This window comes from Bos taurus, chromosome 5 (assembly GCF_002263795.3).
Source record: "Bos taurus isolate L1 Dominette 01449 registration number 42190680 breed Hereford chromosome 5, ARS-UCD2.0, whole genome shotgun sequence".
Classification (NCBI taxonomy): Eukaryota; Metazoa; Chordata; class Mammalia; order Artiodactyla; family Bovidae; genus Bos; species Bos taurus.
The window spans coordinates 54,354,844-54,373,446 of NC_037332.1; positions in this window are offsets into that span (position 1 = coordinate 54,354,844).

An 18,603-nucleotide genomic window follows, 5' to 3' on the forward strand; every position below is an offset into this window, starting at 1 on the left:
TCAACATTGAAAGACCCATGTCCCAGGAAACTGCTCAGTCCCCTGGCAAGCTGGGCTGACTGGTCACCCTATCAGATAATACAGGAAAAAAAATTGTGCTTGATTGTGGAAACATTGAATAAAATGTTTTCATTAAACAGAGAAACCAAAAGTGGTCATTAAATGAATTAAAATATGGCAGAGAAACATACTATTCAGTATACATATTTTGCATAGATCTATTCCACCGGCACCCCACTCCAGTACTCTTGCCTAGAAAATCCCATGGACGGAGGAGCCTGGTAGGCTACAGTCCATGGGATGGCTAAGAGTAGGACACAACTGAGCGACTTCACTTTCACTTTTCACTTTCATGCATTGGAGAAGGAAATGGCAACCCACTCTAGTGTTCTTGCCTGGAGAATCCCAGGGACGGGGGAGCCTGGTAGGCTACCATCTATGGGGTCACACAGAGTCGGACACGACTGAAGTGACTAAGCATAGCATAGCATAGCGTTCCACATGAAATATGTAACAATAAGAAGAAGAAAAAGGATTTCCCTGTAGCTCAAACAGCTAAGAATCTGCCAGCAATTCAGGAGACCCAGATACGATCCCTAGGTTGGGAAGATCCTCTGGAGAAAAAAAATGGCAATGCACTCCAGTATTCTTGCCTGGAGAATCTCATAGAGAGAGGAGCCTGGAGGGCTACAGTTAATGGGGTCACAAAGAGTCGGACACAGCTGAGTGACCAACACTTATTGCTACTTCTACGAATAAGAAAAAGAATCGATTAATATAAACTGTAGAGGCAGATTGACTTGTGTGAAGCTCTTCTTTATTCTATTTTTTTTTATTTTATTTTATTTTTAAACTTTACAATATTGTATTAGTTTTGCCAAATATCGAAATGAATCCGCCACAGGTATACCTGCGTTCCCCATCCTGAACCCTCCTCCCTCCTCCCTCCCCTACCCTCCCTCTGGGTCATTCTCTCCTGGCCAATAGAAACAGTGCTAAGGAAGAGAATATTGTCCTACAGGCTTCTGTCCTGCAGAACAAACATGCCTGATGTTTCAGCTGAAAATCAGACATTGAGTCCTGAGTCCTGGTCACTTTAGTCTGCATCTCATCCGTCTGCCTTTTGTCTTTTCTTCTGCTGCCTTAATCTTAGTGTTTCTGAGTATTATTGCCGTGAGCTTGCTAGGTATATGTTAGTCCCCAGGGTCTGTTTAGAGCTTTTATAAAAACTCCCAAGACATGATAAGTTTTATTGACGGTATTACTCTGGGAAGTTACTTACACTTGGTAGACTTGATTAATTTTTCTAGTTATGTGATCAATAATAATAGTGAATAGTGAAGTCGCTCAGTCGTGTCTGACTCTTTGCGGGTCTGTGGACTATAGCCTACCAGGCTTCTCCGTTCATGGGATTCTCCAGGCAAGAATACTGGAGTGGGTTACCATTTCCTTCTCCAGGGAATCTTCCTGACCCAGGGATCAAACCCGGGTCTCCCGCATTGGAGGCAGACGCTTTAACCTCTGAGCCACCAGGGAAACCCCTGTGATAGAACAATCATATATATAAATATTATATATATATATATATATATATATATATATAAGTACAATGTTTTATGTTTATATTATATAAAAATGATTTCTATATTAAAAATACAGTTTTAACAATACAATGACTTTGTTAAATAATACATTCATAATATTTTCAGCATTTTCTTTTCAAGAAATCCTATCAGGCTCTTAGAAATGTGTGGTAGAGATGGGCAGTTGCAGGCAAAGATAAGAAGGACACTTCCCCTGCCCTCAAGGGGCTCATAAGCAGTTGCAGGAGGTGGATGCAAACACTGACGTGGGATGGACCCCAAGGCAGGATGGAAAGATCACTGAGAAGGTAGGACAGAGACTGTGAGTAAGGAGGTTGGAGGATAATTTGATTGATGAGCAATCTTGGGGAAAAACAAAAGAGCTGGTTAGACTAAGCAAAAGGTATTTATGGCAAAGAGAACCATATGAGTATATAGATGAATAAAGTCACAGAAGCAAGGGAATGGAGATATATATGTACCTTGATGGTAGAGAAGGAAAAACAAACCAGGGCATGCAGAAGACAGAGGGGCAGCACTGTAACTGGAAAAGTAGGCCAGGTCTAGAATCAGAGCATCAGAGTCTGTGCTCAGGCTCAGTTGTGTCCGACTCTTTGTAACCTCACCGATGTAACCCATCATCATCCTCTGTCCATGGGATTTTCCAGACAAGAATACCAGAAAGGGTTGCTATTTCCTCCTCCGGGGATCGTCCTGACTTAGGGACTGAACCTGCATCTCCTATGTCTCTTGCACTGGCAGGCGGATTCTTTACCACTGGGCCACCTGGGAAGCCCTCAGAGGATCACAGGAGGTTACTAACATTAGTTGAGCTTTCACTGGAAGTCAGATATTGTACTAGGTAATGTGTGGAAGTTATTTCATTTAATGCTTATTAAACCCTAAGGTAGGGGCTTCCCTGGTGGTTCAGATGGTAAAAGAATCTGCCTGCAATGCAAGAGACCTGGGTTCGATCCCTGGGTCAGGAAGATCCCCTGGAGAAGGGAATGGCAACCCACTCCAGTATTCTTGCTGGAAGAATTCCATGGGCAGGGGAGGCTGATGGGGTCACAAAGAGTTGGACACAACTGAGTGACTAACACTTTCACTTTCAAACCCTAAGGTAGTTATTTTTAATCCTCATTTTACAGATGACAAAACAGGTTTAGAGAAGAAAAATACACAGCCACAATCACACAGCTAAAAACTAAAATGCCACAAAGCCAAGTTGAACCCTAGATCTGCCAGCCTCCAAATTCAAGCAAACTGAGCTCTTTCCATTTTCCCCCACATGATTTGGGCCTTATTAGAGATGCAGGGTGTTGTCACAGGTTTGTGATGGGGAAGTCAAAGGACCAAGAGGGTTATCTGGATTCTTGTAGGGGATGCATTGTCAGGCGCAGAGGCTAAAGATACGGGGGCAAGAGTAATGAAGATGAGAACCAAGCCAGAACTGAAAAAAGAAAAACACTAGAGAGCTAGTTCAGAGGTGGATCCTACATAACTAAGCCATTGGGTTTATTGGCCACACTTCATGAATGAGTCCAAAAAACAGCCTGTGAGAACGCTGTTATCATCTGTCATAGACGTAGTCTATTGGACTTACTGGAATATGGAAAATGGGCTGTAACCCTTCTCCTTAAACATCTGAAGATGTTTAAGTACACAGATCATTGTTAGGAAAATCATTTTGCTTCTGTTGAACAGCAGAGTATTGCCTTTCAATTGAACAATGACAGGAACATTTATTGTGTGTAAGACAGTTATAAATTGAGTCTCATCCATACTAAACTCTGTGTCCTTGTATTTTTACCAGCTTTAAGGATCTTTAATCCAGTCTGCAAGTCTATGGCTAATGCAATGTCTCATTTTCATAAAGGAGGGTAGAATCTGTGGCAATGGATTTAAGAGGCAATTATTCAAAGACCAAAACCAAGGTAGGGTTTCTTATCTTTTTTGAAGGGAGTACTGTGAAAATTTGATTTTTGATCCTGCAGTGGGAGATGAAGGGCCATCTAAAATAAAATAAGACAAATGCTTTAAGTTTTCAGCATATTGGAAGGATACAACTGAAAGAATAGTAGAACCAGCATTAAAACGAATAAACTTAAATGTTGGAGGAAGTATCTTAACATCGAGAACCATTTACCCTTTAGCAGAAATCTGTCAGAATAGTTTTAATCATTGTAGCAATGGGGTTCAAAATTAGATTGGGTCAAGGAGGAGAAATAATCATAGTACAATAATATTCCATCTGACAAAGAGCAGATGGCTGCACTGGTCTCCAGTGGGTGTCTGCTCTTCCCTATGACTAAGCAATGTTTACATATAGACATAATGGTCTTTTCTAAGCCTAATAATGATGATAATGGTGATAATAACCCTAATTTATTAGACACCAATTATATGCGAGCCACTGTACTAGCTACAACACATACATTCTCTCACTTTATCTTTAAAACAATCCTCTGATGAAGGCACGCTGTCTCCATTTTACAAGACAAGTGCATGAGTTTAGGAAGCTTCCAAAACTTTCCCAATGTCACACAGCACAAAAAGTGGCATATTTGGAATTACAACACAGACCTAGCAGACTCCACCTACAGTCCATGCCCTATGCTAGGAACTCTCAGTCCTAGCTGCATGTTAGAATCATCTGGGGAGCTTTTACAAAAATTTCAGTCCTCCAGCCTCCCTCCTAGAGATTCTGATTTAATTGGTTTGGGCTGGCACCAAGTATATATATTTTTTAATTTCCTTGGGTAATTATAATGGGCAGTCCTTGTGACAGTAGTGTACCATATACTACCACCCAAAGCATAATAAATCTCTGAGAAGAGAATTTGAAGGAAAAATATAACCTCACGTTCATTTCTTTCATCCACACCCACCCCCAAACACACACCTCATTTTCAGATCACCGTTCTCAACAGAAAAGTTTTAACTATAAGGTTTAGATTGAATAGACTTCAAGGTCACAGATAATATTCAAGCTAAGTATTCAAAGAGAAGTCTTCATAGAGAAGACCAGGGTACTAAGCATCAAGACACTGTTGATGAAGTTTCTTCAGTATTTTTCAATGCAGAATCCTAGGCAAACTTTCTTCTGTACAGGAAAAGTGGTTAGCAGCTACATACATTTTTTTTATCTTACCCCATAAAAATTTGCCTTATGTATGTCTGAACCATCTCTCAGGCTTGCCTACAAGAGATGAAAAACTATGAACCAAAGACTAAGGGGTTAAGGAGAATGATCGAGAGGACACAGCAATGTGGGGGACGGAGGGAGGTCAAAACGGCAGTGACAATTAACTGGGACAAGGCCAGGACCCTAAGTTCTAGAAGATCCAACCATACTTTCTGCTGTCAGCATTGTAGTGAGCTTTTCTCCTGTTCTAGACAGAGACTAATCATCGTGGATAAGTCAATTTTAGTGTTTGTTTTTAAAGTTTTATTCTTCTCTAGTCCTGGAGGCACTCCTGGTCTTTACTTACGTTGTTTGTTCCTTCAGCCCCTCTGCTCTTTTCTTTGTCCTCTTTAAACCCAAACCACAAACACACCCTGCCTAAACCTGTGCATTTCTAGAAGACAAGACACACCCAGGCATTTGAAAAATTGGAGGGATGGAGCTATGGAAGGTTTCACAATGCTTCACAATAGTCTGGTTCTTTCTTCCTTGCAGGTGCTTCCCTGCCCATCAAGGGTGTGAAGGGGAAACTCCAGAAAGTTCACCCCTCTCACAGACTTCAGACAGGTGGACATGTGGCCAAGAAAGTGAGGCATCCCAGGAGCTCTATGAAAGTCTGAAAGCGTGACTTTGTCTTGTGACAGACGGCTGGAATCTGAGGCACCTAACCCCGCCCGTCCTCACAGGGACTTCCTTTACCCAGAAAAGGGCCTGACATTTTATTCAAGTGGACTCAGACTTTAAATGGAAATGCTCAGGAGAAAAGCGTGAACCAGATAGGAGGAACATGAAGTTTGGAGATAGAGTTTATACTTGAACCAGGCTGTGTAATTTATCTGCTCTATGGCCTTGAAAAATGTATTTAAATTCTCAAAGTCTTATTTTCCTCATCAGTAAAATGGAAATGGAAGCATAACATGCTTTAATGGTTTAATGCTTGAATGGGGGTAATTCAAAAAGATATGCCTATAAAACAATCAGCATAGTCCCTGTTCGTTTGTATGAAATACACTTGCTGAAAACCTCGCTGAGGCAGGCATGACTTTAGGTGCCTCAGACACAGCAGTGGATGAAACAGACAAAATTCCCTTCCCCAGGGATGCTTACATTCTAGTAAAGGGAGACAGGGATTAGCAAAACAAAGAAATAAAAGGTACTGAATGTTAACACACTCAGAGACTTGGAAAGCAAACTTATGGTTACCATTACCAAGGGGAAAATTTGGGGGAAGGGATAAATAAGGAGTTTGGGTAACATACACACACTTCTATATATAAAATAAACTCACTATATAGTCCTTGTAGATTATTTTATATGGAGATAATATGTAAAATATACAGGGAACTCTAGTACTTAATAATCTGTAATAACCTATATGGGAAAAGCATCTGAAAAAAGAATGGATATATTTGTATGTATAACTGAATCAGTTTGCTGTATCCCTGAAATTAATACTACATTGTGAATCAACTACACTTCCATATAAAATAAACATTAAAATTTTAAAAAAGGTTCTGCATGTCAAGTATAGAGTAAAATATATCCTATGTCTAATATATAGAAAGTTTTCATCAAATGTTACTATAAACATATATGTATAATATCTCATCCTATCAAGACACGTTAGATAAAGACGTGAAGTATTTTTCACAGAACCCCATTCATTATAGAAACTTGAGTAATGACTTAAGCTTGGTATGAAGAAATGGCACATCTTCTGAACTTTTAAGGAAATGGTTGAGCCCCAAACCCAAGGTTCAGTAATGTTGAATCAGCTCTTCAACTGATGTCACTAAAAGGAACCCCGTGTGTAACTGTACTAAAGCTATTTCTCAAGGCATATAGAACTCTTTGGAGTAAGGCCATCGAGAACCACTTCCTAGTTCTAAGAAACTGCATCACTATTTCTGCTTGAGAGATTTGAACAGCTAATATCATGTGTGTTCTGTGCAACAGCATTCCTTACCCATTTCTATAAAGACCTCCCACATTTCTAAAGCTTTTAAAGCTTTATCTCATCAGCGAATATGACCTTGTCTCCATCACCTCCATAAATGGATGACCATTACACCACACACTGCCCTAATCTTTTGCATGACTCTGAAAAGTCCTTTTTGTAAGCTAATAATAAACAATCTATTTTCCACTTAAAAATCAAATGTCATTGTTTCCATAAGCACTGGCTGTGTGAATGCAGCCAATTCCCTATAGAGTCAGAACAATGTTTATGAAACGAAATGACCCCTAAAAAGCCATGGTTCAGGGCATCATGGAAACATAAGCTAGTCATATACAAACAAGCTGGGAACTTTTCTGTCTCAGAAAGCCTCTACAGGAAACACTAAATCTGCTGCGAGGTTTCAGCAGTTAGTCTGGCAGGCTGCAGCATGCACTGCCTTGCTGTTGCTGGCAGTATCGTGCACTTTCTTGTTGGCAGAGCCCTAAGGAGGATGCTAGCAGCCAAGCAGGTTTGAGCGATGAAACTATGAGTTCATGTTAAACATAGAATTTACATGAAATGAACCGAGTCGCAGTAAATGGAAAAGATTTATCACTTGGGAAAGAACTGTATGTCTTAGTCTTATTTTTTTCCCCAATATTAGCTCTCTAAATGTTTATAACTTGATTCTTTTCCCATGTACCATATACCTACTCCCTCTCTCTCTTCTCCACAATACTACACTGTCTCAACTCAATTATTCACTCCCTCTTTTGCAGGGCAGGTGATATCTCTGTATTTTTTATCATTAAAACTAATTAAATCTGGAAGGGGTAGCAGAGCATGGTGATGAAAGGAGAGCATTTAAAGCAGGAAAGACTTGTACTACTTACTAGGTGTGAGACTTTGCACAAGTTATTTAAACTATCTGGATCTCAATTTCTTCATCTATAAAAAGGGGGGGTGATGATATTTTTTGTCTTGTATCTCTGTTGAGAAGACCATGAGATGATGTACAAAGTGTTCAGCATACTTCCTGGCACATGGAACTGATTTAAGAGAGCATGTGTTCTTTTTGAAGGATTCAAGTGTAGATGACCACAGAGGGGATTTCTCTATAGTTATAAGTATATGAAAACATTTGGACATAAGCAGTAGGTATACATGCATACAGACTTACTGAAAGCTACTGCTTAACGTCTTTATGTGTTGCTCACACATTCCATCTGAGTATCTATCTCTTCATCTTTGTGAATATGAGATTGTGTTGTGGGTATGATTGTGTAAGGATAATTGGATCTAATGTAGAATGGATATAATCCCAGATGACAGTCATTCTGTTCTTTCCTTCCAAAATCCCTTTTGAATTTTCTGTCCTTATATTATTGTATAGACACAATGGTTGGTAGTTCCTTTTATATCCTATTTCTCCTTAAACAGTTCTATCCTTTGTTTTGCTTGTTAATTTCAGGAAGGATTCATCTTTGTGCTCAGCAAACCACCTTTCCTTTGCATCCATCCACTAGTTAAGAGCCAACTTTCCAAAAAAGATCCAGAAGTCAGCCTGTTCAGGAACAGTCTCTAAGCCAATGGAAAACTGGTTTTAATTATTTTAGATCATTATGTATGTGTGTTCAGTCGAGTCAGTTTTGTTCAACTCTTTGTGACCCTACGGACTATAACCCACCGGGCTCCTCTGTCCATGGGATTCTCCAGGAAAGTATGCTGGAATGGGTTGCCATGCCCTCCTCCAGGGGATCTTTTCAACCCAAGGACATGTCTCGTGTGTCCCCTGCATTACAGGTGGATTTATTACCCACTGAGCCATCTTGGAAGCCCTTAGATCATTATCAAAGTAGTCAATTGCCAAAAAACTATAAAAGTCATTTGAAATATATGCTTCTGATCCCAGGTATACCTATTTTTATCCTGGATTGCATGTTGAACTATTCCATTTATTTCAAAAATATTTATTTAATATCTGATTTGTTCAAAAATATATTCCTTTAGGACTGCAAGCATATAATGAATGGTTATGGTTGCAGAATGTTATGGCTAGAAGGGACATTATCCTTTTAAATCTTGAATAGGAATTTTTTTTCTAATAACTGACAGAAAACCAACTCAAACTATATAAAGGGGAAAAGTATTTTATTGAATCACAAAACTGAAAAGTACAGAGGTGGACTGACTTCAGATATAGCTGAATCCAGACACCAAAATCCAGACTCATTGGAAAAAACCCTGATGCTGGGAAAGATTAAAGGCGAGAGGAGAAGGGGATGACAGAAGATGAGATGGTTGGATGATGGCATCACTGGCTTGATGGACATGAGTTTGAGTAAGCTCCGGGAGTTGGTGATGGACAGGGAAGCCTGGTGTGCTGCAGTCCATGGGGTCCCAAAGAGTTGGACATGATTAAGCAACTGAACTGAACTGAGACACCAAAATAATTATTGTAATAATCATTCTTGCCATTTATTCTCTCTCTCTCTCCAAACCCTAATTTCATAGCTCTTCTTTCTTTTAGTTGCATTCATTCTTAAGCAGATTCTCTCCACCTGGTGGAAGAGACAGTCTCTGGCAGCTTTACACTGTTATGATTTTTTCAGCTTATATATTTTGGAAATTAAAAAGGGCTCTATTTCCCCTGATTCCATGCAGTTTAAATACCCACACACAGACACACACACACACAATTTTCTAACCCTGCTTAGTCTTTGTGTTCAGCCCTGGAGCAATCACTCTGCCTGAGGATGTGAAAAACTCTGGAGACCCTGCAGTGGCAAAGCTGGTGGCCATGTGACCGACTGTCTTTCTGGAATAGTTGGGGGAGGGACAATTCTCAAAATAAAAGGAGTCTGGGAAGGTAAAAAGAGGCTGTCTGCTATCCCATTCTTGTGTCTTGTAGATAAGAATACTGCTGCTGCTGCTGCTAAGTCACTTCAGTCGTGTCTGACTCTGTGCGATCCCATAGATGGCAGCCCACCAGGCTCCGCCATCCCTGGGATTCTCCAGGCAAGAACACTGGAGTGGGTTGCCATTTCCTTCTCCAATGCATGAAAGTGAAAAGTGAAAGTGAAGTCGCTCAGTCGTATCCGACTCTTAGCGACCCCATGGACTGCAGCCTACCAGGCTCCTCTGTCCATGGGATTTTCCAAGCAAGAGTACTGGAGTGGGGTGCCATTGCCTTCTCCCTAAGAATACTGAATTCAGGTCAAAGAGAATAAGTGAGTAAAGAGCTGCTGACAATCTAAGACTAATATTCAGGTTTTATGATTCCTTCATTCACATTCTGCTCTTCTTAACAATAAGGGGAGAACAATACAGAAGTACAGAAGGGCTACACAATGAAGTGGTCAATGCAAAAACCAGATGTGCTTGTGATAAGTCGCTCAGTCATGCCCGACTCTTTGCAACCCTATGGACTATATAGAGCCTGCCAGGCTCCTCTGTCTGTGGGTTTCTCCAAGCAAGGATACTGGAATTGGCTGCCATGCTCTCCTCCAGGAGACCTTCCTGATGCAGGGATTGAACACATCTCTTATGTCTTCTGCATTGGCAGGCAGGTTCTTTACCACTTGCATGTACACCACACTGGTGTAATCCCAACTCTGTGTCCTTGAAAAGGGAGTTAACCCTTCTGTGCCTTACTTGTCTCATCTGCAAAACAGGGATACTGTGCCTGCTCTATTGCAATGTTAACCAATGTAAAAGGAACACAAGGGTTAATAAATGTAAAGAGTTTAAAACAGTGTCTGGACAGTAAGTAATATATAAAGTTTGGTTCTTCTTATTATTAAACACTTACTAAAAGCAAAGTATTTTGCACATATATTACGCCACATAATCTTCACAAAAGTGTAATGTAATAGCCATGAGCATCCTCACTTGACAGAAAAACTCTGGGTTCCTGAGAAATGAAACAATTTGCTCAAGATTATACACCTAGGTAGGAACCAGGGTTTGAACTTCTGTCTGTCTGACAACAAAGCCTGAGTTTTCACATGATACTAAGTGATAAATGTCATAAGACGGGTTCAAAGAAAGTGTTTTGGGAGCCCCAAAGAGATAGCAATCACAACTAAAGTGTTAAGAAACAACTATTCTTTATATTAGAAGCAACTGACCCAGCTCCTGGCAGATTGTACTTCAATAATTCAATTCAACAAATATTTATTCGAGCACCTAACCTATCCAAATACAGCGGTGAACAGAATTGTTAACAGGTTATAAATGCCAGATTTGAACTGAAAAAGAGTAATAGGGCACTTTAAACAAAAGGTTCTAGATGAAAAGATAAGAGCAAAGGAAAGGGATATGGTGTAAGAGAAGTGATCTGGGATCGAGGTCTTCGTTGACTTATAGGATGCTGTATGTCATGGAGGAGAGTGAGAGAGAGTTGGGAAGTGAATAGGTACCACAATATTGTGGCGATATCACACATAAGATGTTTAAAGACAGACACCAAAGAAGTAAGCCCAGAGGATGGTGACTGAGAAGGATGAAAGAAGTAGATGGACAATAATGGCCACACACACAAACAATGGAAAATTCTCCCTGCACCCTGCAAATTGGAATGACATGTTGATTAGCTTATTGAATGATAAGCTTTGTTTAATAAGGAGAAAATTAACATGCTACTTTTTGGATAATATTGCAAGATTCCCCCTCCCCCACCAAAATTCTCCTTTAATGGCATTTCCATTTCCAGAAAAATATCTTTTCTTATTTTTTTTCATACTTTGCATTTGCTTTTGCTCTTCTTATGGAAGAGTCTGTACTATCATTAAAATATCTGCAATACCTATTCATAATGTTTTTTTAATGAGTAAGAAGGAGTAAGGTTTTGCCACAAGGATCCGTACAGAAAATGTTGACAACTTTCACTGTCCCACAGAGTCAAGCTGCTAGGAATTGTGACTTTATACAAAAGAGAAAATGGATGTTGTCATGGTTCCTCATAAAGGTGACATGAAAATAAATGAGGTTTTGGGCAGAAGGATATTTTTCAACTGACAGGTTGAATTCCAGAACACTAGTATAAGCAGTGAAAACACACTTATGGCCAGAGAAGAAAAAATTTTCAAACACTAAAGTTGTGTGTGTAGAGCTGAGAAATATTCAAAAGATGAGAGTTGTAGGGGTATGTAACTTAAATTTTAAAACTAAAGCTTTTTAGCAACCATCCAACTTAAATTTTAAAACTAACGCAACTCGTATCCATTTTCATAGGTGAACAACAAAGGTCTGGATATGAGAATGTGTTGCATCAGTGTATTCAGTTCCTCTCTATTTCTTACATTTCATTAAATATTTAATCCAGAACAATTCCAGGTCATTTGCAAATGAGAAAAATTGAAACTCACAGTGATTAAATAATTCACTTCATATCACACAACAGTTAAGTGACAGTGTCTAAATAAAGACCCAAGTTCTCTGTCCCTAATCCCCAACCTCAAACTGCTATCCAATTTTTTTTTATCAATAAATACTTACTTTTTACATCAAGTACTTTATGTACTTATGTCTCCACATATTTCACATTAATGCAAAGTTTGAAAGAAAGATCTATATAACTGCTACTCAAAGTTGCCCATCTTTGAACTGTTTATTACCAGCATTCCATGAATGGTCAAGAAAGTCCTGTTGCATTAAAAAAAAAAAATTAGGTGACTTAAACGGTGTGCTTAGCAACTTAGTTGATTGACATTCTGGCCTCAACTCATTACCTCATTCCAAGTCAGTAACAAACACTTCTAGGATCCACACAAATCCTTGGTCCCCGTATTGAGTGACATTGATATAAATTCTTACAGAGCTGAGCTAGAAATCTGAGTACACTAAAGATTTTGCAGTATCTAAATGACAAAGAGAATATACTCAAATAATCACAATAAATTGTGACACTAGAAGGTTTAGTGTCAAGGACTGACGTTAACCTGATTTTCCTTTTGTGCTAAGGAAACACATGGTCCAAGGATGAGGTTCATCTTCCTTTACCCGGCAACTTGCTTCTTTTCACACATGAAGACTCTACTCCCCACCAGCTCCCTCTTTTCCTTTGCCACTGCCACACACTTTCACACGGATTGTGTGCCATTAGCCAGGGGCATGCCATCAGGAGGAAGAGGGAACAATTTTGCCTCCGTCAGATGTCACCTACAATTTTAAGATGAATTTCAAAAAGGAAGTAGAAGAGAAGGCTTTATGCCAAATGAAAGATTCTGCATGAGGATTTTATTCTCTCTAGCTTTGGGGGGAAATTCCTGAATCATAGAGGAGCAAGGTCACTCACCTTTATAAACTGCCATTGAGCAGGGTAGGTCAAGCACAGGAGGTAAAGGTATATAAGAAAAGGAATACTTAGAACTGATTGCAAACAGAATTTATCCTTTGTCTACTGTGCCACAACATTCTATCAGTTCAAATCAAACACAAAACAAAATTTGTATAATGTAGACACCTGATTAAATTCTTCCCCTGGAGGAGTCTATGAAAATTCTTAAATCTATGTGCTTATGCTAAATACCTTTGGGAATTATATGAAAACTTTGTTTGGATCCATTTAAACTATGGCATGCATTTTAGGGAGTGTTTCAGGAATTCCTAAAAAATACATTTGATGTAAAATTGATTATGTCTTCCTCCAAATGACGCAGAAACTTTTATTCAGCTATTGCCTGGTTGCTGTTCTGTACATTTCCAAGACAAATTCTGAAGATTAAATTTTACATCATTTGGAATATGTACTTTTACTAGATAATTAAAATGGTCACAAAATTCAGAGGCCTCAATCACAGAAGAAACAAGAGCTATGTTATTTAAGGAAGGGAGGAAGGAGAGAGGCCACCTCTGTTTGTAATGAATTAACACAGGACTGAATTTGAATTACTATCAAAACTGCTAATATAATGTACCCATAGCTAAAAATTACTTCTAAGGGAAACTCATTATTTAAATATTTGTTTTACATATCAATGTGTTTAAAACTATGAATCATTAGATTGGAAGTGAGTGAGTAAGGTACAAAATTTCACTTATCCTGTTCTGATATCAGAATTAATTTGTAACAGGTCTATTTACAACCTCTTTCAATCAAGAATGAGGATTTAGGGTAAGTAACAAAATATTATTATTTCTTTTTGCCAACATCTCAGGTTTCAATACAAAAAAAGTTCCATTATTATTCATAATAGAGAAAGAAAACTGGAGGAGTAGTTGAGTAAATTATGCTAATATACTTAATGGCATTTTATATAAGTATAAGATCATACTTGTGCACACAATAAGATAGTGGAGGAAAAACTTCATAAATAATGTTACTTGGAAAAAATAATTGTATGTCTATTACACCAAACATCATGAATGCTAAATGCATATGTAAGGTTGATGAGATTTTTCATTGTTTTCCATTTTCCTTTTTGACATATAATTTACAAATTATAACGTATGATATAAATTAAAAGATAATATATTTTATGTTAACGAATGGATTAACTAGTGAAACTGGCTAGAACGTATTTTAGCCCAACTTATATTTTCTCACTAAAGTGGAGTAGCAATTTTAGAAATATGTGTTTGGCTTAAAGGCATTTTCCAAAGAAGATGCATTATATTTGAATTTAGTGGCCACTTTATGGCCTACACCAGCATATTGTTTTTATTTATTAGAAAAGATGAGGACTTTTTAATAAAAGTTATCTAGTTCTAGAATAATTTTTAAAGTATTCCCCTGGAAATAGAGTATTTTCTATTCAGCCTTCACTATACCCAGATAAACAAGCTTGAATAATAAAAACCCCACACGAACTTCCCTATTGTCAATAGATGTACTTTAAATTTACCTATTGAGGACCACAAAAATCATCAGTTTTTACATCACTCTAAGTAAACCTAAGTCTATTTTCCTAAGCAAGCCTATTAAAGTATAAAAGAACAAGCAGAGCTACCAAATATTCATTCCAGAAAACAAAGCCCATGAAGAGTATAATTATTTTGTTCTTTCTTTAAATCTCCTTGCCAAGAATCCAAGCTGGATTAAGTATTCAACACCAAGAGATTAAAGATGTATATCCCTGTAGCTACCACTGCACACATCTCCACATAATCACTGGGATTAACTTTCCAAGGAAGTAGATCAAAGCTTTATTTCCTTGTGGGTATCCGATAATAAAAGCTGAAGCTAAATCAAACTCTCATCACTTTTGCATCTCTCCTTAAGCTACTGGTTCAAGAATAATCAGAATATGTAAAAGAAAGGTCAGTGAGAAGGAAAGGAGAGGGAAAAACACTCTATTGAATGGGGTAAAACATTTGTTGTAGACAAACAACAAAACCAACAGAATCATGTGAAAGTTTTAGAGCAGCATCATCATTATCATATGATATCATTTAATGTTCATTCACCTTTTACCAAAGACTCATTATTTATGCAGTATAAACTACAAATAAATCAGCCAGCTATTATATATCAACTCTTGGCAATGAATGATGATGAATCTTTGCAATTAGCATCCTTACTTTTGCAGAAAGTTTGTTGCAAACTAGATAATGTATTTTTAGTTCCATCCCAAGTTAGGAAAATTGGCTGCTGAATTCAGTAACTTGGATTAATTGACTTATTGTACTTATCAGTAAAAAATGTGGGATATATATATATATATAAACATGGAACATATATTCCATGTGGAGTAGAGGCTTGCTTTGACTAAGTCTGTATTTGTACTTCTGGATTCCACTTCTGCCCTGCTGCTGAAAGAGAGATCCACAGGGAATTCAAAGGGGAAGAATCTAGCCTTTTGTGATTAATATTCCTAAAAGTCCACCAGAAAAACTGAAGCTTTCTGCTATTAAGCACATCATAAACATTAATCCATATTTGATGAATCAGCCTTCTGTTACATATTAAAGAATAGATTTATTTTTCCATTATTTCAATTCCCTTACTTGAAGTGCCTTTATCAGCAACATTTGTGAGCAATAACAAAACATACCAATTCTGAAGAGACAGAAATATTCCAGGAAGAAACTTCTAAAAAGACAATTGTTTCCTCTGGGCATGTTATAGACTTTGAATCTTCAAAAGGTTTATCTTTTGCATAGACTAAACATTCTAACTTGGTGGAAAAAAAAAAAAACTGGTCTGTGCTTTCCAGAATCCCCTTCAAAGCTTGGAAACATTAAGACCAATATTTATGAAATTATGAGATCTTGTGAAAGAAGGGGAAAAATCTTCCAAACTTTGGCTACATTTTTATCTGAATTTAATTAAAAGATGGTGAAAAATTATCAACACAGATCCATTTTAGATGGAAAAAATAGTTTTTATAGTAGTACTATTTTAAGGATATGGAATTATATTTTTCAATAATGTTTATGAGGTTCAGAAAAGTTATTCACTGAATCATTTCTTTTCTGCAACACAGTAATTATATACTTTTATTTTACACTTCCAAATGTATAATTTGCTAATGTTTAAATTTCTCTCACACTAATCAGCCCATTGTTTTAATCAATTTAAAACATATAAAAATTAATATTGTTAGAGAAAAATAATGTATTTCTCATTTTCTGGAGGTGTATTAACTCTTGCATGCCAATGAGAAACATACGAAACTGTATTTCTGTCATAAACTTTGTAAGATAAAAATGTGACCTAATTGTGTGTCTCAGAAGTAATCTCACATTGCTATAAATTGTAACTGCCAGTTGGGGGACAATGCAAAGAGAAATTCAATTATTTGCAACTACATTAAATTCTTATAATAAGAAACATAATCAGTTTGTGGTTCATGATTTCTCAAATTATAACTTAATAACTAAATGTACTTTATCAGATTTCTACATAGTGATCCACATTCTACAAGGTCATGGAGAGTAACATGGCCTCTGGGCAGTATCTCATTTATTAAGAAGTTTAACCACATGATCATGAAATCATGAAGTTGATCTCTAGGGAAAGCAAATCATTCAATTTACAGTACACAGAAAACAAAGGAAGCATTTGGCTTTTCTCTAGGATTTGATCGGCGTCTATTTCTCTGCCTATTGGCCTGTGATATCAACTTCCTGGAAAATGGGGGCTTAAAAAAAGGCAATTATATAGAAGTAGATCAATGTACTAAAGGAATAAGAAACAAAAGGGTTGCTAAAATTTCTCACCTCCTGTGGTGGGGAGGGGCGGAAAAACCTGTGCAGGAAAAAGGCACACAAGTCTCCAGACCTGTCATCTTTTATGTTGGCAATTCACACCCTGCCCTTCCTTCCTTCTCTAGCCATTAATTCTCTACCCTCCTTAAAGTCAAGCTAATTTGGAGAACATAACGAAGCCAGAAAACAACTCTCCAGAAAGAAAACAAAATCATCCAGTCTTCATGATGATCTCTCTGTAACAGTGAATAGTTGAACCACTTTAATCACATGAAAGACAGGTTTCAATTACTAGGCAAGTCCTGCTGACAATGACACCAACAGCACAACACTGACATCTTCCCATCGCTGAGTGTTGACAGGGTCCCAGGCACCAAGCTAAGCGCTCCCCCTCCATTATCACATTTTACCTCTCAACTACCAACAGTACAAATCCTGTCATTTCTCTTTCCAGCTGAATATCCAGATATAGTTAGATAACTATATATATATAGTTAGATATATATATATATATATGGAGAGAGAGAGAGAGTTAGCTAACTTTCCAATACTGCAGCTGATTTTACATGGAGGCTGTTGAACCCAGTGCTCTCATACTCTTGTCACCTAGCCGTGCTATCTCTCATTCTGGTCATTATTCAATCCATTAAGCATGTGGGACACAAAAATGATCACATGGAGATTTTGCCATGAGCATCTGCTAATTGTTTCTTCAGATTAAAAAAAGACTACACACACACATATACAAACAAACATTCAACTTTGTGTACTAATTTTTGTTTGATTACTCTCCACTGTACCTTTGGCTAGGTCCTCTCAGAATCATGGTACAATTCCCCTCCATGTTTAAAAGAACATTTTATTTGTGATAACTTTTTATTTGTGATGCTTATGTGATTCAAAGAAATGCTTCCAAGTCACTCTTTTCACATTGCCTATTCCCATTTTCCAAATCAGCTCACCTTTAGGTACACCCTTAAAACTGTGTCATTAACTATAATAATGATTGATCTATCCCCCTTGCAGCCTTTAGCCATCTGTGCAAGCAAAATTTTCAAGCCAGACATTTCAAACATTAAACATATACTGAAGCTCTGTTCAATAGATCTTTCATAAATCCCCAGCCCCCAGCCGCAGAGAGTAAGAAAAGTCAGGTCATGAGCAGGAAGTAATGGAGACAAGGCAGTTTCTGAGCTAAAACTCAGACTCTAAGCTGGTTTATTGTTGTCATGACGACGAGTTCCACATGCCTAAAGTCACCGGTTTCTGAAAAGAATGATGCAGTGTCTAGCCTTACAGCTGGACATATAAACCAAATTAGTCTGCCATGCCTCTACCTGCTTTGTGGTTGTTAGTGAAAAGAGCAATATATCACACCATCAGTCATGCAGCAGTTAAGCTCACACACACTGCTTTCTCAGATCTGTAACTCATTTTTTTTTCAGCTCCTCAGAATAATAGCTTGACTCTGGGGCAGGGGTAGGGATCAAAGTAATTTTGATAGATATTTAAATTTTTTCAATGAAAGATAAAGCAGAAAGCAATTTATAGCGTTTCTTCGTACTAACACAACCTCAAGCTTTAAATCACACGACTAGCTAGTAAAAAGGATATCGAAAATTTTCTGTAGAAGAGTTCAAAACTCCATGGATTTGCAAAAGATTGTCTTTTTAAAAGAAGAGGGTGTTTGGGGAAGGAGAAGCCGGTTTGCCTGCTCCAGATGTGAAATGAGAGCCTTGAGA